Source organism: Lissotriton helveticus, chromosome 7 (genome assembly GCF_964261635.1).
Source record: "Lissotriton helveticus chromosome 7, aLisHel1.1, whole genome shotgun sequence".
Lineage (NCBI taxonomy): Eukaryota > Metazoa > Chordata > Amphibia > Caudata > Salamandridae > Lissotriton > Lissotriton helveticus.
This window is the reverse complement of record NC_136068.1, coordinates 694,529,303-694,550,206: the sequence shown is the minus strand read 5'-3', so window position 1 is coordinate 694,550,206 and position 20,904 is coordinate 694,529,303.

Sequence of the window (20,904 nt, the reverse complement as noted above, 5' to 3'; positions counted from 1 at the left end):
AGCTTTTCGCGATTTCGCGATTTGCAAAATAATCGCAAAATCAGCTGAAGGGCGCGATGACCGCGAAATTGACCTTTTTGGCCGCGAAAAAGGTCTTCGGCAGGCAGCAAAAAAGGTGGTGACATCTTATTGGCTGAACGTACCTACGTCACCACATGAGCGCGTACAGCCGAAATAGCCACACAACCAGCCGAGTTTCATTTATCTGTGCTCTCGAGGCACCAGCACATGAACGGTAATAAGAGACTCTATTGTCTCTTCACACACACTGTGAGGGAGGGAGACGTGTCAAATGAAGAGTTTTTGTGTTTCCCATCCTACTAAATAAATATCTTCCAAGCTTTTCGCTGTGAACAAGGTAAGAAATTCATAGCCTGGAGAAAATATTTCAGACGTGACAGGCGGAGGCCTCAAAGAAAGGCAGAGTGTCTGACGCAGGGGAATTACTCGTGAAGAGATAGAAAGATATTTTTAAACCAAGGGTGAGATTGCTTGGTTTCAGGGCTCGAGTCGGGGTACCACGCGGGTGGGCGGCATCCCCCCACTTATTTTACCGGGGGGGACGCCGTCCCCCCTGCCAAACAGCTGGACTTCACTCTTTGGCCTCTCTGGGACCAGGAGCTCGGCACCGTTCGTGACGTCACTTCCTGTTGTGACGTCACTTCCAGTGAGAGCGTCCCCCCACTTCTTTTTTTACGACTTGTGCCCTGCTTGGTTTGTTTGTCTTTAGGTTTCACTACTGCTTCTCCCCCCGATCGCCTCGTCTTCAGCCACATCGAGGCGTTGTATATTTAAAAAAACAGTTACTTAACAAACGCAAACGCAGTCACGCATGTAAACAAATCCAAATGCACAAAACAATCAAATACAGAAAGACAAACACACAAAGGTACACACGTAGGAACACCAACCCTCATTTATGCACACACGAAAACATTCAGATGCAGGACAGGCACATGTGCAAACACACTATAATTCAAACCACGTAAAACCATTACGGTCTTCAGTGTGCACATATGTGCTCCAACCTTCACACTACCAATTAAGAAAGAAGTACACTTGACAAGTTTGCCGTATTCAACAGTAGACCGTAGCTCAGATTGACTTCCAAATTTATAAAGTCGCAGTTTTATGAATGGTGCAGATTGTATGCAAATGCGTACACTGAAAAACACGTTACATATTGTGACGATGCACATAATGATGACAGCGTTTCACCAATGTACAATATTTACACCCCTCCTCCCCCACGAGGTAGATTCCCACCACCAGGAAACATTTCCATAATATATACTCAGAAAAGCACATAAACCTGCAGTTGAATGCAGAGTTTGTATAGTTACAGAACCAGTAACCAGGAAACAGCTTCCGGAATCGTCCCTGCACGAGGTCATGCTGTGGGCATCCCCAGGGTAGAGCTGAAATGCAATTCACCACCCACCTCACTCTACAACCAGTCCCTGTGCCTAGGTCAAACCTTCATAGATACTGTAATGAAATTTCAAATGAAGGGGTTTTATGGCATAAAAATGATCTCTTTTTACACAATTACTGCCGCAGGGTGAGTAGGTCACGGGCAACTCCTCCTCCCCCCCCACACAACACACTCCAGCCAAACGGTCTACTAATTGATCCTGTAATTCAGGGAATTGTACCCAACTCTGAAGAATTCTACCTAGGCAGCTATAAAAGTCAGTGTCTGATGGAAAAAGAAAGTGCCCTGCCTCCGGTTATAAGGAGAGTCACCCTTGTGCACACAGAACATAGACAATTCACTTGATAACATCAAGTAGAGTCATAAGTGGAGAACGGCGTGTCCTCTACCTTTTTTTTTTTCTGATCCAGAGTTGAAGAGGACAAAAGAGGATTACCTGGGAGACAGCATAGGTTTTTAAATCCCTTGCCAATCCCCCAGATGCGACACCACCCAGACAGAAATGACACTTTCCATAAGGTGATGGGGCTAATTAGGAGTGGTTTGATGACCTATGGGGCTTGGGGGAATGCAGACTCCCTGCGCTCTGGATCCACTTCAGCTCATTAATGGCACCCCTCTGCTCTCGCCATGCATTCAGGAATGCAGACAATGGCTTTCTACCCACACCCGGAGCACAATGGTCAGTTTTTGTGTCAGAGCAGCAAAAAAACTGCCCTATCCTACAGAAAAAGTTACATAGTGTTCCCCTTATTGGGTTGCCAGGGTGCACTGTCTTCCGAAACCTTACGCAAGGGAGTTCTTAGTATTGTAATTGCAGTTATATAGCACTTACTACCCCTGACGAGGCGTCAAATCGCTTTTTTGGCGCGTAGCACGCTACTCTGGAACCCAAGAAGGATTAGTAATGAATTAGTATAGTGAAATATGAAAATAAATTGAGTGGTGGATAGGTTAGTCAGTTATTTGGATTCAGAAGGATAGCGGAGGGATAGAAGAGGAAAAAAGGTTAGCAATTATATAGCGCGTGTTACCCCTACAGGGGTGCACATGTGGGCAGTAGAACATCCCAGGGAGAAATACAGCTCCCTCCCACAAGGTTAGGACTGGAGCTGTGCTTCCGTAGAGATGCAGACACTTTAAACAGGCCTATTTCAAAGTGGAATACTCTACTAAAACTGTTTCCATTGATTTCAGGCTGAAAATGAATGATTATTTGTAAAATAAAGTGCCGCAAAAATGCCGCTAAATTTCAATATTTGTGCCGCTAAATTTCCATTTTTATGCCGCTAAATTTGCTAATCCATGCCGCTATATCCTGGGGGGTCTGGTTATATAGTCGGTGTAGTATGAACCTATCCATATATGTCACGTTGTAAACTTCCATTAGGGATGCGATTGTACACATTTCACTATTAGGAAATAGGTCACCTATCTGGAGCAGGCGGCAGCTGGATAGGGTGAACTTAGTGGGAGCATTTGTAGTTAATGTCAGCCAGGGATTATCAGCAAGGGGGATGTGTGGGGAATGTAACTGATCGTAGTTGAGATAGAGTTGAAGCTTAGTCCAGGCCCAGGCCCAGCTGGCAGTGGGCACGTTTGTATTTCAGTAACATTACTGGATAGGCCCTTGGTAATATAGTGGAAGGTGGATAAGGGTGGACTTGGGACCATTCTGTTTTCAGAAACTGTAACCGGGCGCATGCACCACCAGGTAATAGAGATAGAAATCAGGAACACAAAACCGCCCTCGTTCATATGGCAAGGTGAGGGTGCCAGTTAATCCTGGGTTGCTTCCCAGCTCATATATATCAATTGTGTTAGAACGCTTCGAAGGGAATCGAAAAAGGCAGTGGTGAGGCCTAAGGGAATGTTAAGGAACAGGTAAAAAAAGCGAGGGAGCATTACCATTTTTATAACTGCTATTTTGCCTGCCATGGATAATGGAAGTTTTATCCAAAGTTGCACTCAGGATGTCAGTTTATCCATAGCTGGGCCGTAATTCAAGCATATAACTTCTGAGCTTTGGTGGCGGAGTTAGATTCCCAGGTACCTTGGTGGGTTGGTGCACCATTTTAGGGGGTATTCCAGTGAACACAGGATTGCTGCATTTGTTATTGGGAACATTTCCGATTTGCTCCAATTAATTGCGAGGTGGAAAGGGTGCCAAAGCCGACTACCTGACAGAGTAGTGGGGGCAGATTGGTTTCTGGGTCACAGACAAATAGCATTATGTCATCTGCATAGAGGGGGGCGCAGTGGAAACGGAGACCTCTCGTTAAATGCTGCTCTTGAAAATAACGTACAAGAGGCTCCATAGCTATTATGAATAAGATAAGAGACAGCGGGCATCCTTCTCTGGTGCCGCTGGTTAATGTAAAAGGGTTGGTTAACTTGCCATTTATTTTTAATCGGGCTAGTGGGGCAGCAAAGAGAAGGCAAATTAGTGCACTGAAACCTTTTGAGGTTCCGAGTTTGTCTAAGGTAGCCAATAGGAATGGCCATTCCAGAGAGTCAAACACTTTTTTAGCGTCGAGCATGACTGCAATAGCCAGGAGCCCAGGATTGATTTGATTAATAACAGCAAGTATAGTCCGAAGATTTATTGATGTGGAACGGTTGGGGATAAAACCCGATTGGAATGAGGAAATTATTTTATCCATTAATAAAGATAGGCAGGTGGCAAGTATTTTGGCAAGGATTTTATTATCATGATTTAGGAGGGACAATGGCCTATAGGGGGAGGATTTCTCCTGGAGCTTGCACGGTTTGAACAGTAGAATAATGACTGCCTCGTAAAGTGATGGGGGGAGGACCCGCAGTCCAGGGATTCCGCAGAGATCTCAAGTAAGTGTGGGGATAGAATTGTTTTGTATGCTTTGTAGGACAGTCCAGTCTTCTCTCTGTTTCTTGGTGGTTGCAACCGCAATTGTTAGGAGAACTCGGCTGAGTCTCCAGAACAACCCTTTATGGGAAGTTTGTTCTTCCTCTTAGCTGTTTGAATCTGCTCTGAAACCTACTTTCTCTTTTCCAGACAGAACTACTTATATGTTCTGGCTAGAGTGGAATAGGTCCATTAGTTTAGAACAAGGATGATACTCCAAATGGAACATGCTGTTTTATTTTTGTATGCTTGTTCTAACCAATTTTAGCTCATTATTTCTGTAATCATGTTGGCCACTAGTTTGAATAAAAGAACAAAAATATCAACTAATCTACAAAAGGAGAAGATAACCTTTTAAAACTTCACCAACTCTCTGTTGACGGAACATCAAAAGTAATTATTCATTTATTTTGATGATTCATTGGCCAAAAAAGATACAGAACTTCCAGGTACTCTAAGTACGTTTAAAGTGGTATCCTTTGTGGAAATCTTTTTAAGATTCCCTTGTTGGCAATCCCGTTCACATTTTACAACTTGTCATCAGCTTCAGGCTTACCCTCTATTCACACAGTAGTACCTCCATAAGCACATTTTTCAATCAATTGAAAAGCAGTTCTGTAGAGCAGTATCACACTGCTCAAATGTATTGTCCACCTGTCTCACTAGAAAGTACTTTAGGATTTAGAACCTTAAAAAGAGATGTAAAGTTTTTTTTTCTAAACTCACAGTGCCATATATGTAATGTGGCAAACACTAGGAGATGATGGACAGAGAGCTGAAACTTTTCAGACTCTCCCCCCTAATCACAGATCTGGGTGGAATCCATCATTGTTCTTTAGCTCACTTCACCACCCCAGTTCAGACACAGCTATATGCAAATCAGTCTTGACCCTGTGCCTCATGGGAACAGTCCAGCCCAAGGCTAGCTTGAATCCAGTGGCAAAGTGAGCAAGGGACCCACGTCTGGGCATATCCTGACAACTTAGGGCAAACAAAGCAAACACAAGGAGCCACTGGAGTCAAGCTATCCTGGCTGATGAGGGTTCAAAGGCTGAAACCGGTCCTAGGATGCTTGCTTCCAGTCCATTGAGCACAAGGCAGTTTGGCTGGACTGTTCCCATTGGGTGCAGGGTCAAGACTGATTTGCATATGGCTGGGTCCAAACTGGAATGGCATGGTGAGCAAAAATACGATGGATTTAGGCCTAGATCTCTGTACTGGGGTGAATGTATGACATTGTTCTGCATTCTGTCCATCAATTGTTCTTTTTGCATTTGCCACCCCGAGTGGGATGGGTATGCTCAGACGTCGGTCCCGTGCTCTCCATGCCACTGGAGTCAAGGTATCCTGGCTGATGAGGGCTGAAAGCCCGAAACCGGTCCTAGGATGCTTGTTTCCAGTCCAGGGATGACCTGCCCTGGCAGTACGGGCTGGACTGTTCCCATTAGGCGCAGGGTCAAGACTGATTTGCATATGGCTGGGTCTAAACTGGAATAGCATGGTCATCAAAATAACAATGGATTTAGGCCCAGATCTCTGTACTGGGGTGAATGTATGACATTATTCTGCATTCTGTCCATCAATTGTTCTTTTTGCATTTGTCACCCTAAGTGGGACGGGTATGCCCAGATGTGGGTCCCATTCTCTCAATGCCTCTGGAGTCAAGCTATCCTGGCTGATGAGGGCTGAAAGCCTGAAACCGGTCCTAGGATGCTTTTTTCCAGTCAAGAGAGGACCTGGCCTGGCAGTTCGGGCTGGACCGTTCCCATTGGGCGCAGGGTCAAGACTGATTTGCATATGGCTGGGTCTAAACTGGAATGGCATGGTGAGCAAAAAAAAGAGGGATTTAGGCCCAGATCTCTGTACTGGGGTGAATGTATGACATTGTTCTGCATTCTTTTCATCAATTGTTCTTTTTGCATTTGTCACCCCGAGTGGGACGGGTATGGCCAGACGTGGGTCCTGTGCTCTCCATGCCACTGGAGTCAAGCTTTCCTGGCTGATGAGGGCTGAGAGCCCGAAACCGGTCCTAGGATGCTTGTTTCCAGTCCAGGGAGGACCTGGCCTGGCAGTTACGGCTAGACTGTTTCCAATGGGCGCAGGGTCAAGACTGATTTGCATATGGCTGGGTCCAAACAGGAATGGCATGGTGAGCAAAAAAATGATGAGTTTAAGCCCAGATCTCTGCACTGGGGTGAATGTATCATATTATTCTGCATTCTCTCCATCAATTGTCCTTTTTTCATATGTGTAATGTGAACATTAATTCGTGTGACTAGAAAAACAAACAAAGAACTTTAGTTCCTTCAATTCGGTTTGCACTACTTTCATTTATTTAAAGCTTTGTTTACTGCTACAGCCAAAATCCCTTCCCCCCACTCTCTTAAATGGATATGATTTATACTATCTGGACAACATTGTTTACTGATACAGTTAAAACATCTTTCCCCCAGTCCCTCAAATGGGAATGTTTGACACTATCTAGGCAACATTGTTCACTGCTACAGTCAAAAGCCGTTTCCTGCAAGTTCTCAAATGGGAATGTTTGTTGCTATCTGGGAAACATTTTTTACTGCACAGCCAAATGTCCATTCCTTACTGTCTAGATGGCAATGGTTTGCACCTTTGTCTAAGTAGGGACCCTTTTCCTTAGTCAGGGTAAAGGGTATACACTTGTAAAATAACCCCTGCTCACCCCCTTGGTAGCTTGACGCCAGCAGACAGGCTTATCTCAGAGGCAGTGTGTAAAGCATTTGTGCAAACATACAGTAATACAGTGAAAACATACAGTTGGACACCGCACCCGTTTAGAAAACATAAGTAAGTTTTATCTAAACCAAACGAGACCAAAACAACAATAATCCACAATACAGTAATCAAAAGGTAATCTTTAGAAGGTAAAAAGAGTTCTGTCCATAGCAAACTACAGATGTGACACTTTCAACACAAAGTACCTTGGATATATCACAATCACGAACAAAAACAGCTGCATGGAAGGTGATGCTTCGGTTCCTTATGTGCAGGGAAGGTGATGCGTCGGTTTCTTACTCCAGGGGAGGTGACGCGTCAGTTCCTTACTGCCTCGCGGGAGAGGTGATGCATCAGTTCCTTACTGAAGGGGAGGTGATGCATCGGTTACTTACTGTGCGGGGAGGTGATGTGTCCGTTTTGTCACGCGACCCCGGTTTCCTTGCAGATTTAGCAGCTCTGTGTGATGCGTGGGGATGGGGGATGCGTTGGTTCTCGATGCGGTGGCAGCAACACCACTTCATTGGTCTATCCAGCTGTGGTACCATGGTGCAATGGTTCTTGCAGTCGCACAGCAGGCCTGCGTCGGAATCGGTGCAGTGATCTAGGACTTTGGAAATCGGTGCATGGGATTCGGTGTGCGGTGAGTTCTTTGGAAATAGGTGGGGATGCGTAACGCTTCTCCTAGTTGCATCTCTTTTACAGCTCCCAACAGCAGGAACAACCTCTAGAGGCCCAACTCAGCAACAGGCACCTCTTGGCAGGTCAGAACTCCCAGCAAGGAAGTTCAGGGGAGCTGGTGGTGACGTTTTTGTGGCCCTGAGACTTCAGAAGAGGAGGCAAGCTCCACTTCAAGCCCTTGGAGATCTTCTTTAAGTAGAATACACAGCACACAGCACAGTCTTTGCCTTCTCCTTGGCAGAAACAGCCGCCACTGCAGGACAACCCCACACAGCACACAGCAAAAGGGCAGTACTTCTCCTGCAGCTTTCCCAGCTCGTCTCCTTGGCAGAGGTTCCTCTTGAGTCTAGAAGTATACTAAAGGTATGGGATCTGGGTCCCCATATTTGTATTCCATTGCTCTTTGTTCTCTTGTGGCAGAGAGGTTCTTTGCTCAGTCAAAACCAGTTCTGTCCTCTCTGGTCCAGCTTCCTGGCAGGAAGTGGAGACAGCATTGTGTAAGGCAGACCAGGCCCATTCAGGTGAAAGGAAATCTCCCTCTACTCTAAACGCAGCCCAAATGTATTCAGCCCAGCAGTGACTCATCCAGGAAAGGCAGGACATACCTCAACCCTCCCAGTGGCGGTCTACAGTGAATGCACATCCACAGCTCCGGTCAATCCACAAACCAGCAGAGGCACACAGGATGGCTAAGCAAGAAAATACCTACTTCCTAAAAGTGGTATTTTCAAACACACAATATAAAAATCATCTTTACAAAAAGACTCACATGTAATAAAAATAAAAAGACTCAGGTGTAATAAAAGTGAAGGTTAGGGTCTGGGAAGAGCGTGAACTTGCCAGGTCGCCATGGCAGTGGAAACTGCACGCCGACACTGCGGTGGCAGGTCTGAGAATCTTTTAAAAAGCTGTTTGTGTGGGTGACACAATCAGTGCTGCAGGCCTAGCAGCATTTGACTTACAGGCCCTGGGCACACACACTGCATTGCACTAGGGACTTAGAAGTAAGTCAGTTAGTCAGTCAAATCACTTTATTCGGTACTTAGGAAATTAAGATCACAAAAGTACAAAAATATACATTATAAAAATAGACTTTAAAAATGCAGCTTTCATAATACAGAAATTTAAAACAATGATTTACAATCAGAGAAAAAGGGCAAAATTAATTAAGAAGGATTACACAGTTGTATAGTGTTCCATGAGAGTAACAAAAAGGAAGCCACAGATTAACACACTAATGTATCAGGCAATGATTGGAAAAAAAAAAAACATCCCAGGACGACATTGAGTAAAACGGTGTTTGCACATGAGAGGCCAGATGAATCTAATATTATGATCCTTGTAAAATTTGCAAAAGAAATAGATGTGTAAATTTTATTGAAGGGAAATACCATCGCACGGGCAAAGGAGGAGGTCAAGGATAGAATATATTCCACCTGGATAGGAGAACATATAGAGGATAACATTCAATCTGAACCTCACTAAAATAAATTGGTGGCGTGGATTGGTCACAAAATATAAATAAGAGTCTATGCCTTCCAGATCTATTAGCCCTTCTAGATATAATTTTACAGACACTTTTGTGCAATTCATCTTAAATCGCTGAGCTGCTCTTTGCTTGGAATATATTGACTTAATTCTTTTTTTGAGACAATGGTGCGGTTTGATGGAGATGTAAACAAGTGCCATAAACCAAGGGAAGAGAGGCTATTTTTGATGTGTGTTAGCCACAAGATCCTGTGGGCATGGTGGAGGCAGAGGCAATCTTCTATCAGCCTCTGTGTGAGGTTCAGAGATTCAGAGTGCCATAAAAGTATTGGCGACAGCCTAATTGTGTCATTAATGTAAGGGATATCGAGTTCTGCATGACAAATGAAATTAGAACATCTGGGTGGAAGAGCCAAACGTCTTTTCCAGAAGGAGTCCTCGATGATCTGGGGGTTATGGGGATTAACAGTTCCCCAAATCCCTGCCCCATAGGGTGCTACTGATTTGGAAGATTAAACCTTTTTAACCAGGTCAAGGGGCTTTGCGCCCAGTTTCTTGATGAAGGAGTTTAATGCAATGATGCTCTTCTCGAACACTAAACCCCTATTGGTGATCATGTTAGACCAGCTTATTCCGAGATAAGAGAAGGTGTCTGTGTGTGCTATTTTACGTCACGCTATATGGAAATCTGGGCCTTCCTTTGTTTACTCCTAGATATTAGGACAAAGGTTTTCGCCTCATTTGTCATTAGATCTAAGCTACTCATGTATCTAACATAGTTATCCAATAGCTGCTTCAAAGCTCGACCAGTACGGACAATTAGTACTGCATCAACTGCATAAAGAAGGATTGGGGTGCACATTTTGTTGATCAACGGACATCCTGTGTGGAGTTTAGCGGGGGTGATTCTACCCCATTCATGTACATGGAAAAAAGGAATGGGGCTAGAACACAACCCTGGCGCACTCCCCTATTGATTGGAAATGACCTGGAGCACTCGCCCGTAAGGGACACTTGCCAAAGCCGATGAGCAGAGCTCTCTGATGAAATTTTCACCTCCTCAATACCAATTTCTGCCATTATGCTCCACAGACAGTGATGGGTAAAGCAGTGAAATGCTGCTGAAAGATCGATGAATGTCAGGTATAAACTCCCCTGCTTTACTTGGGTGTACTTGGCCATCAATAAGCTTAGATTGAGGCATTGATCCTAAGTTCTGCTCCCCTTTTTGAACCCGTATTGCACCTGGATCAAAATGTTATGGTGGGTGGCCCATTCCTCTAGCTTATTTAATAAGACGCAGCCCATCAACTTGGCAGTGCTGTCCAGTAGACAAATTGCTTAGGCATTAAATCTTGACCCACTTTGTGGTGTACCATCAAATGCAAATCATTTGCAAGATACTCCTCTCTTTAAATAGTTGAGGTAGGAGGTACATCCAGGTTATGCCTTGTTTAAAATATTTGCCCAGTCCCGTGGGGACAACAAACAAACAGTTGTGAGACAAACAAGACACACACTTAAGTGTCAAACTAAGACAAATTAGAAAAAAGTGTGTGTGAGCAAGATGGCGCCTCACGGGCGAACCACCAACGGGAACCTGGCAGGTACTCACCAGGATTGCCCTGCTCTCATCATTGGCACCATCAAGCTCAAAGGAAAATTGTGTCCACAAAACAAACAAAACAGTGCTTGTGAAAGAATGCAGTGTGTGAAAACAGACAAAAGACACAAAGGAATGTGTTAAACAAAAACCATATAAAAGCCACACAAACAACACATAGTGTAACTTTATTCTCTCGGTTAAGTGCTGTTTGAGGGTACTTAAAAAGGACAGACAGGCTAATACCTATCTAGCACTGCTCTACTTGCCGACATGTTTCATTGCCAGTCTCAATTCAGGCAATTTCTTCAGGGGGTCACGGGTTTGGCCACTGCATTAGGACATACTTTGTCTTCACAACTGTAAAAAACAAATGAACACACACCAATTTGCATGTGTATTTGTCAACCTTCCTTGTACATAGAGCCCTACCATAGGGCTTCTCGGAAGTAAGAGCACTCAAAACAACAGACAACATCCATTATTTACCCTCAATCGACCACCATGGCGCATACCAGTCGAGAGGTTCAACCCCTGGTCAAATTCGGTGTACCCCAAACGTGAGTCACCTTGCCTTCTGTGCAGTTCACTGCAAAACAAAGTGTTTATGTTTCAGCTACATTCTCTGTGTGGTTGTCTCTAGTTTACCTCAAATAACATAACAATTCTGTGTGTCATTAAAAACTGGGGAAAACGGTGAGGTTTAAAACCTGTTATACTCAGTTGTCCCACATTGTCAGTAGCAGCTCACACTTATAATTGCCAACATCCCCCAAAGATGAAGAGTTATTCGTTTATGCAAAATGTCAGGTGTCAAACGCGATAACTGTCTGGAACACAGAATGAATTGCGCCGAAATATTTCTAAATCGCATTCCTACGAAAACTCACAAGACTTTAACTCGGGAAATTACGTGTTACACAGCAGAAAACCAATGACCCCTCAACACTTTTAGCGGCTTCTATTTGTTTTGTCAAAATCACGTAGTTAAACAAATGTTCGTGTCAACATAATATTGAACACGATATGCGCCTGTCTCAAAGAGCATATACCACCGCTGTATTCAAACTTCAACGTCCTACGTGCAAGCCTACAACCGGAGATCTTACACCTTACCAGGAAGAGGGTCGGGCCAGCAATCACTCAGCACTCGCGAACGCCGGCAAGCGGAAAGGCGTGGTTCAAGTAGTCCCTGTGTGTCGCTGTAGCGTCCCGTCATCTCGCGAGGGCACGGGGCTTTCATTTTGAGTTGGGACAAAAACTTGTATATTTCAACAAGGAAACAGCGCGGACATAGCCGGGCACACCATTAAAACCTGCCAACCTGTGACCCATACCATTACTTGTTAGAAAATAATCCTAAAAAGATTTTTTTGTCTCGGTTCTCTAATATGACGAAGAAAACTTTATTAAGTGCATTGTGGCAACAATAAGCATAAATGTGCCCACAGATTAATTCCACATGGAATGTCAAAAAACATACCATTAGATCCTGATACTAGTTATTGACACATTAAATATACAGGAAGGCATATGGAAACATATCCATTGCAGACTCAGATACTACGTTACTGACACATACTATCAGTCAGGGCCAGAACAAGTCAATCAAAGTGGCCAACGTAGAGGGTGGGGTGGCAGACAACATCAAAGACGCACTCCAGCAAACTGGACCTTCGACAACACGTCCAGTGAGGACGAACAAGATAGGCCTCAAGCCAACAGAGTGAGGTTTAATACCCAGGAACAAAACAACGCAGATTTGGGGGTCTTATTACGTTCTTTTTTAGGTCAGGGACAGGGGAATACCAGAGGAACCAGACAAGCAGGAAGGGGAAGAGGGCGTGGCAATCGACAGCAACGACAATGGCAAGCATTCTCCCCACGACAAACCAGGAGCAGGGGCAGACAACCCCAATAAACAACATAGTGGTAAATCTGTCCAATTATACCCTGTCTGAGAACGAATTAAGAGTGCTCAATAAAGGACTAGGCTTTGTTCCTACCCCCACCCATGACTCTTTTAATTGCAGAGTAGAATTCTTTGAGACTATGCGGAAGATAAAACAAAAAAAAATTCTTTGCTAATCAACCGCAAGAGCTTCAGAAAGGGTTCAGTACCAACTTAAGAAAACCTTCCACATTTGTACCAACTAGTGCGTCTTTGGGACCCGAGATTGCGGTCTTTGAGTCTAAAGTGCTAAATGATATCGAAGCATTAGAGACCAAAGAAGTGCACAACATTCACAAAAACATGTCCTAGTCAGATTGGGAAGCCGTTAAAAGCTTGCAGAACAACTGTGACCTGACCATAAAAAGTGCAGACAAAGGGGAGCGGTAGTTGTCCTTAACACCTGTGACTATGAAACTGAGGTCTACCGCTTACTCAATGTCCGTGCTAATTACCAGCCCTTGAATAGAGATCCCACCCCGGAACTGCTTACCATCATAAAAGAATTAGTGGGAGAAGCTAAGGAAAAGAATTGGATTTCTGGGAAGGAAGCGGAGTTCTTGGTGAACACCAGCCCTAGAAGTCCTGCTATCTACATCCTCCCAAAGATCCATAAGTCAGCTAGGCCCCCTCCGGGCAGACCCATCGTGTCCGGAATACAGTCGGTTCTTGAACCACTATTGCAATTCGCTGATTACTTTCTGCGCGAATCGGTAGTCACACAGAAATCCTTTGTTAAGGATACTATGGATATTTTAAACATCATCAATGACATGTCATTTGATCCCTCTGCAGAGATCCTAGTGACAATTGATATTGAGTCTTTGTACTCCTGTATACCCCAGGACGCCACGCTGGTGGCAGCAGCTCGCGCCCTGGGGTCACAGGAGTGGTTCTACGATGCACCACAAACTTTTGTTTTACAGTGCATCGAATTAGCCTTAACCAGGAATTTTTTCAGCTACAAGGATAAGCTGTTTCTGCAAACGACGGGAACATCCATGGGGGCCACTATGGCTCCCAGCCTAGCATGTATATATGTCGGCCAGTTTGAGGAGCACGTCATCTACCCCACCACCAATCCCTTCAGAGACCATTTGCGCCTCTGGAGGAGATAGATTGACGACGTGCTCTGCATCTGGACTGGGGATGAACCAACTCTATTGGAATTTTTCAACTGGTTAAATGTGCAGGATCAATGCCTGCGTTTCACGTGGTCGTACAGCCGTGAATCAGCAGTATATCTTGATTTGGATATTACAGCTAACAGTGGGGGCCTCCTGACGAGTGTGCATCACAAACCCACCGACAGGAACTCTCTGTTGGCATATGATTCATACCATCCAAGGGCCCTGAGAGATAACCTGCCGGTGGGGCAGTTCCTTAGATTTCGCAGGAACTGCACTACTAGGGCAATGTATAATGAGCAGGCCCAAGTTCTGTGTGAGAAATTCCAGAGAAGGAATTACCCTGCAAAAATCATAAAGCAAGCCAGAAAAAGAGCACTTAATACACCGAGGAACGCTCTCCTTGAGGTTAACCAGAAAGAAAAAAGCGATTGTCTCCCAGTGGTCATGACCTTTGATCCATTGGCCACGAAAATAAGACAATCGATACGTAAACATTGGTCATAATTGTCGAATGGAGATTTCAAAATGCCACCCCCTAGGTTCGCTTTTAAGCGCGCTAGCAATTTGAAAGATAAACTGGTCCATACCAGGACACAAGTCAACAATGGAGCCAAAAATAGCACAATCCCCAATGGACATTTTCCATGTGGGAGCTGTTCTGTGTGCCCCCTCACTTGCAAGACGACAAGTGTAACCCTGCAATCTGGCAAAGAATGGTTTCTGACTAAGTTCAGTAACTGTAATACCACAAATGTGGTGTACAGGTTGGAGTGCGAATGTGGGTTACAGTATATAGGACTCACGACCCGCAAGGTAAAAACGCGGATACAAGAGCATCTTAGCACGATTAGAGCAGGGAAATTGACTACCAAACTAGTACAACATTGCCACACTAATAAACACTCATTTCGGTGGGTAGTGTTGGAGAAAGTGACAGGAGAGTCTGGCATGGTGGAGCGGCTGCTCATTACCAAGGAGGCCAGATGGATTTACCAAGATAAATGTGAAAGGATAGGTCTCAACGAACTTCTTGAATGGAATAAAGTAAAATAGAGGTTCTGTGTCCTGTCAGGTTCATTGGTGAGCCAGTGGCTTTTGCTTTCTGTGTCTGCAATGGATATGTTTCCATATGCCTTCCTGTATATTTAATGTGTCAATAACTAGTATCAGGATCTAATGGTATGTTCTTTGACATTCCATGTGGAATTAATCTGTGGGCACATTTATGCTTATTGTTGCCACAATGCACTTAATAAAGTTTTCTTCGTCATATTAGAGAACCGAGACAAAAAAATATTTTTAGGATTATTTTCTAACAAGTAATGGTATGGGTCACAGGTTGGCAGGTTTTAATGGTGTGCCCGGCTATGTCCGCGCTGTTTCCTTGTTGAAATATACAAGTTTTTGTCCCAACTCAAAATGAAAGCCCCGTGCCCTCGCGAGATGACGGGATGCTACAGCGTCACACAGGGACTACTTGAACCACGCCTTTCCGCTTGCCGGCGTTCGCGAGTGCTGAGTGATTGCCGGCCCGACCCTCTTCCTGGTAAGGTGTAAGATCTCCGGTTGTAGGCTTGCACGTAGGACGTTGAAGTTTGAATACAGCGGTGGTATATGCTCTTTGAGACAGGCGCATATCGTGTTCAATATTATGTTGACACGAACATTTGCTTAACTACGTGATTTTGACAAAACAAATAGAAGCCTCTAAAAGTGTTGAGGGGTCATTGATTTTCTGCTGTGTAACACGTACTTTCCCGAGTTGAAGTCTTGTGAGTTTTCGTAGGAATGCGAATTAGAAATATTTCGGCGCAATTCATTCTGTGTTCCAGACAGTTATCGCGTTTGACGCCTGACATTTTGCATAAACGAATAACTCTTCATCTTTGGGGGATGTAGGCAATTATAAGTGTGAGCTGCTACTGACAATGTGGGACAACTGAGTATAACAGGGTTTAAACCTCACCGTTTTCCCTAGTTTTTAATGACTAACAGAATTGTTATGTGTTGTGAGGTAAACTAGAGACAACCACACAGGGAATGTAGCTGAAACATAAACACTTTGTTTTGCAGTGAACTGCACAGAAGGCAAGGTGACTCACGTTTTGGGGTACACCGAATTTGACTAGGGGTTGAACCTCTCGACTGGTATGCGCCATGGTGGTCGATTGAGGGTAAATAATGGATGTTGTCTGTTGTTTTGAGTGCTCTTACTTCCTAGAAGCCCTATGGTAGGGCTCTATGTACAAGGAAGGTTGACAAATACACATGCAAATTGGTGCGTGTTCATTTGTTTTTTACAGTTGTGAAGACAAAGTATGTCCTAATGCAGTGGCCAAACCTGTGACGCCATGAAGAAATTGCCTGAATTGAGACTGGCAATGAAACATGTCGGCAAGTAGAGCAGTGCTAGATAGGTATTAGCCTGTCTCTCCTTTTTAAGTACCCTCAACCAGCACTTAACCGAGAGAATAAAGTTACACTATGTGTTGTTTGTGTGGCTTTTATATGGTTTTTGTTTAACACATTCCTTTGTGTCTTTTGTCTGTTTTCACACACTGCATTCTTTCACAAGCACTGTTTTGTTTGTTTTGTGGACACAATTTTCCTTTGAGCTTGATGGTGCCAATGATGAGAGCAGGGCAATCCTGGCGAGTACCTGCCAGATTCCCGTTGGTGGTTCGCCCGTGAGGCGCCATCTTGCTCACACACCCTTGTTTCTAATTTGTCTTAGTTTGACACTTAAGTGTGTGTCTTGTTTGTCTCACAACTGTTTGTTTGTTTGTTGTCCCCACGGGACTGGGCAAATATTTTAAACAAGGCATAACCTGGATGTACCTCCTACCTCAACTATTTAAAGAGAGGAGTATCTTGCAAATGATTTGCATTTGATGGTACACCACAAAGTGGGTCAAGATTTAATGCCTAAGTGGTCTGGGTCTTATTTGTGAATATATAATTGAGTGGAGGGCGACCTACGACTACTGTTTTCCCTCTATGCTCCTTGATGTTAATTACAGTAGACAAATTGGCCTGTAATTTTTGGGCTCAGATTTGTTTCCCTTCTTAAGCATTGGAATTACAATTGGCCTCTTCCACAAATCCGGAGGGCCTACATTTGCAATAGTGTTAAAAAAATTGGTCAGGACCGGACCCCATTGATCTGGTTGCTCCATGATAAAAACAATTGGTGTGCCCTCCGGACCAGGATCTCTGTTGGTTGAAGACTGTGAGAGAGCCTCTCTTATTTCATATTAATTAAAAAATAAGGGAGACTTAATTAGAGAGATACTAGGTGTCTGCTGGGTGACCACTCCCTCCACAGGTAGGTTAAAAATGGAAGAAAAATTTGCAAGCCAAGCTTCCTCATCTATGTGGCAGTCTGTGCTTGGCTCCTCTCGAGGTTTAAGAAATGGGACATTGATGACTCTTCAAAAATCCCTGGCATTGTTTGAGAGTGCAGCTGTTCCCACACCTCTTCCTCAAGTGTTTTGGTTCTTAGCTTCCTTGCCTCTGAGTAACAGTGAGTCAGTGACGCAAGATCTTAACTAGTTCTGCATCTCTGGGGATAGATTTAAGAGCCTGATGTAGGGCGTATAGGGACTTGGTGCATGACTGATCGAACCATTTGGGGCCTGATGTGTTCACGGTTGAGCTGGCCCTGGTTAGGGCTTGTTTGGCCTCTAGTAATATCCGGTCGAAGGCCTTGATTATCAGTCTTGAATCAGGGTTCCCTGCCAGGCAAGTCATGATGTCCTTATATCTTTTACCAACCACGGCTGTAGTGGTTCTTGCTTTGTCCGCCATTGTCCATTTTAGAATGATCCCTTTGTTTGATGTGCCTAGTCTGCTCTAAGTGAGTTCCCCCATTCCAAGTCACTAATTATGGCTTCATGATCGCTAAACCGGAAGGGCATAATTACAGTTTTGGAAACAAAAGTTTTAAGGGACGAAGATATCAATATATAATCTATGGTCGAACCCTGGATAGCCGAACCAAATGTATTTTGTAAGATGCCAGAACTAGGGTCTACAGGATTCATAATTTCCATGTCATGAATACAAACAATCTATTCAGGGCATCACCATAAGAATCATGCAGAAAATGTGGAATGGGGGCACCTGACTCATTGGGCATTCCAGATCCTATTTTGTTTGATGAAGGACAATAGTGCTAGTTGAAATCACCCACCATAAGATTTTTATAGAATGGTTAAGGCTGTTAGAGAAAGTAGTGATGTCCATTTCCAGTGTGTCAACGACATATTATTGCTAAACTTATTATTATAAAAATTCATTAATACGATTTTATCTCCACTCAGGGCTTTTAGAAGGAGAACTTGGTAGTAAGGGGAGTCATTGGAGAACGATAAAACTGATCGTTTTAGAGTGTTTTTCAACGGAGTTAGGATCTCCCGCTAGCACGGCCCGAAACAGAGGGGCATGCTAGAATAAAAAAAGAGCGATAACCATCTAGATCGATTGGTCCCGGATTACATGTTACCTGGAAACAGATCAGATCATAGTTATCGACGACTGCTAGCCACTCAGGGTTAGACACTTTAGATCTTAGTCCGGCAATGTTCCAGGAGATAAGTTTGACATAATCACTAGGGCTGGGTGGTTGATTGTGGCTAGCCGTAAGAGATGTAGGGAGTTTGGGGCCCAGTTTACTTAGGGTTTGGACAGAATTGGAAGAACACCTATTCCCCCACTGTCAGTCACACCCATTATTGTGTAGCATTTTAGAACCCAAGCGTAATTTACCGTTTCTAGCCCTTATATAGGTATAATTCACATTGCCCTTATATAGACATAGAAATCATACCCATATTTAGACATATCCCATCCAGTCCAAATGCAGGCATGGCTACCTCCACTAGTTCCAAAAAGCCACAACTATTTCTTGGAAAACTCGGCTTCAGCAGTCAGGGACATCTCCTTTCTTGAATATTGATTTGTCCTAGAAATCATGGAGTTTTCAAAGAACTACCATTCCCTTGGGGTTCTTTGATGATGTTATTATGTCCGACTTTACGTCAAATTAGGCACCTTCAATGTATAAATATGCCTACACTTGCCCTAGCAAACCCAAGGTGGTTCGGAGCAGCTCGACTATCTACTTGCCCGACGCAGCTCGCTACAGCAAGTGCCCAAGGAAGCCAACCCTCCAGCTGACGCACTGACAGAGAAGCTATCCTTTCTCTCGCTGAGAATCAAGCTCCAGTGTTTCCAAGCTCAACTCGCGGGTGTTGGGAAATCGAGTCCGAGACCGAGATACCAGACCTCCTTCATTCTAAAACTAAGGTACGGAGCTGATTAGACCCTAAGAGAAATCTTGGATAGATTCTTGGCAAAGACAAACTAAACCTATGCTACACCTCACTTACTTCTTCCCTCGTACTAGACTTAGGTTAGGTACATTAGGGTAGGCGTATTTTAAAAACACCAGTTGAGTACTTTTAGCCTTTGTTATTTATGTATGTATTTATCTATGGTCCAGAAACCATACAATGCTTTTACAGTATTATTTTATAATACTCTTCTTACTGTACGCATTATACTTTGCAACCAGTATTACGATTGTAGCAGTTCACTTTACTTGCATGAGAAAGAAGACTGTTCAATAAATCCTTTGATTGAAAACGCCCGTCTCTCTATTTCTCTGCACCTCTGATGAAACGAAGCATGCACGATTGACTGAGTAAAATATCTATCTATTGTTTCCACGACTCTGAAGATCAGTTTTATTCTTGGGGAAACAAAGTTTTCATGTTTATGCGGTTGTCAGAAACTAATCCCTTCTTGTTTATTCGAGAAAGTTTGTCGTGCCCTCTGAGCTAGCTGGCACTCACAATTAAGTCTAATATATTTGATAGAGACCTAGTAGATATAAGTCCTACGTCAAATCTATAAGATATGTTATTCCAATGCGCAGAGCCTATTGGGAATATAGGAACTACACTACACCATCCAGCTCTGCTAGAGGACTGAAGCGGTTGTTGACAGGAAAAAGGGTGAAAGGTTGGGCCAGGGAAGGATGGGGAAGCTCGTGATAGTTGGCACTGGGCTCCAACGAAGGGACTTCAATCCTTGTAGAGGGACTGGGTGGTTTGTAAAAATAGCCAACTGGCAGCGCAGACATGTGGGATTGGCTTGAAGTGTGATCGGGTAGACGGCCAAAAAATAACTGAACCAGGTGGTGAGAGTTAAAGCTAACTACCTACCACACAGTCCCCCAAATTGATTTAATAGAATTACCCATGCAGGCCACACTTCTTGACATTAGCATACAGGGGAATAGCTCCCCCCGATCCCCTCCGTGTTTGCGGATCCAATGGCATGCCTTTGTTATGAGCTGCTCTCTAGATTCTTTCTGGGTTGGGTCAAGTTTGGGAATATTCGCCAAAACTATCACGTAATGACATACAGCTGGGGGAGGTCTAGTCTTTGGTCGCAAGATTCTTGAGCACCATCTCCCAGTTTGTGATCGCGGCTTCTGGTGGGTGGCACAGTGGACAGTGTAGGGGGGCTGGAAGCTCTCTGCAGGTTCAGTATGTTACTACGAGGTTGAGGGAGAGAGTGGAGATCTTGTAAAGTTAGAAATTCTGAGTGTATTTTCAATTCCCCAGCCATCGGACCAATTTGTTGGCAGTCTCTTGGCTTACGGCCCCCTCTTTCAAGAGCTGTGCTATCCTGGGGAATCATAGAGGTACATTGAAGTGTCACGGACAAGTCAGGCTTCAAGTGTTGTAAGGGGGGCTCTGTTGCCCTTGTCCTTGTCTGGTTAGAGTTAGTCTTATCAGTTTGAGTGGGGATTAGTGATTCTAGGAAAGTCTCAATTTTAGATAGTCTGGCTAAAACGGGTTGATGTATATGAGTAAATGACTGTTCAATTTCAAAATGTATGTCGGCCGCTAAGGGTGGAGGGTCTGTCTCGGCTCCTTGGGGAGCAGCAGGGGATGGTTTAACGGTTGGCCTTCC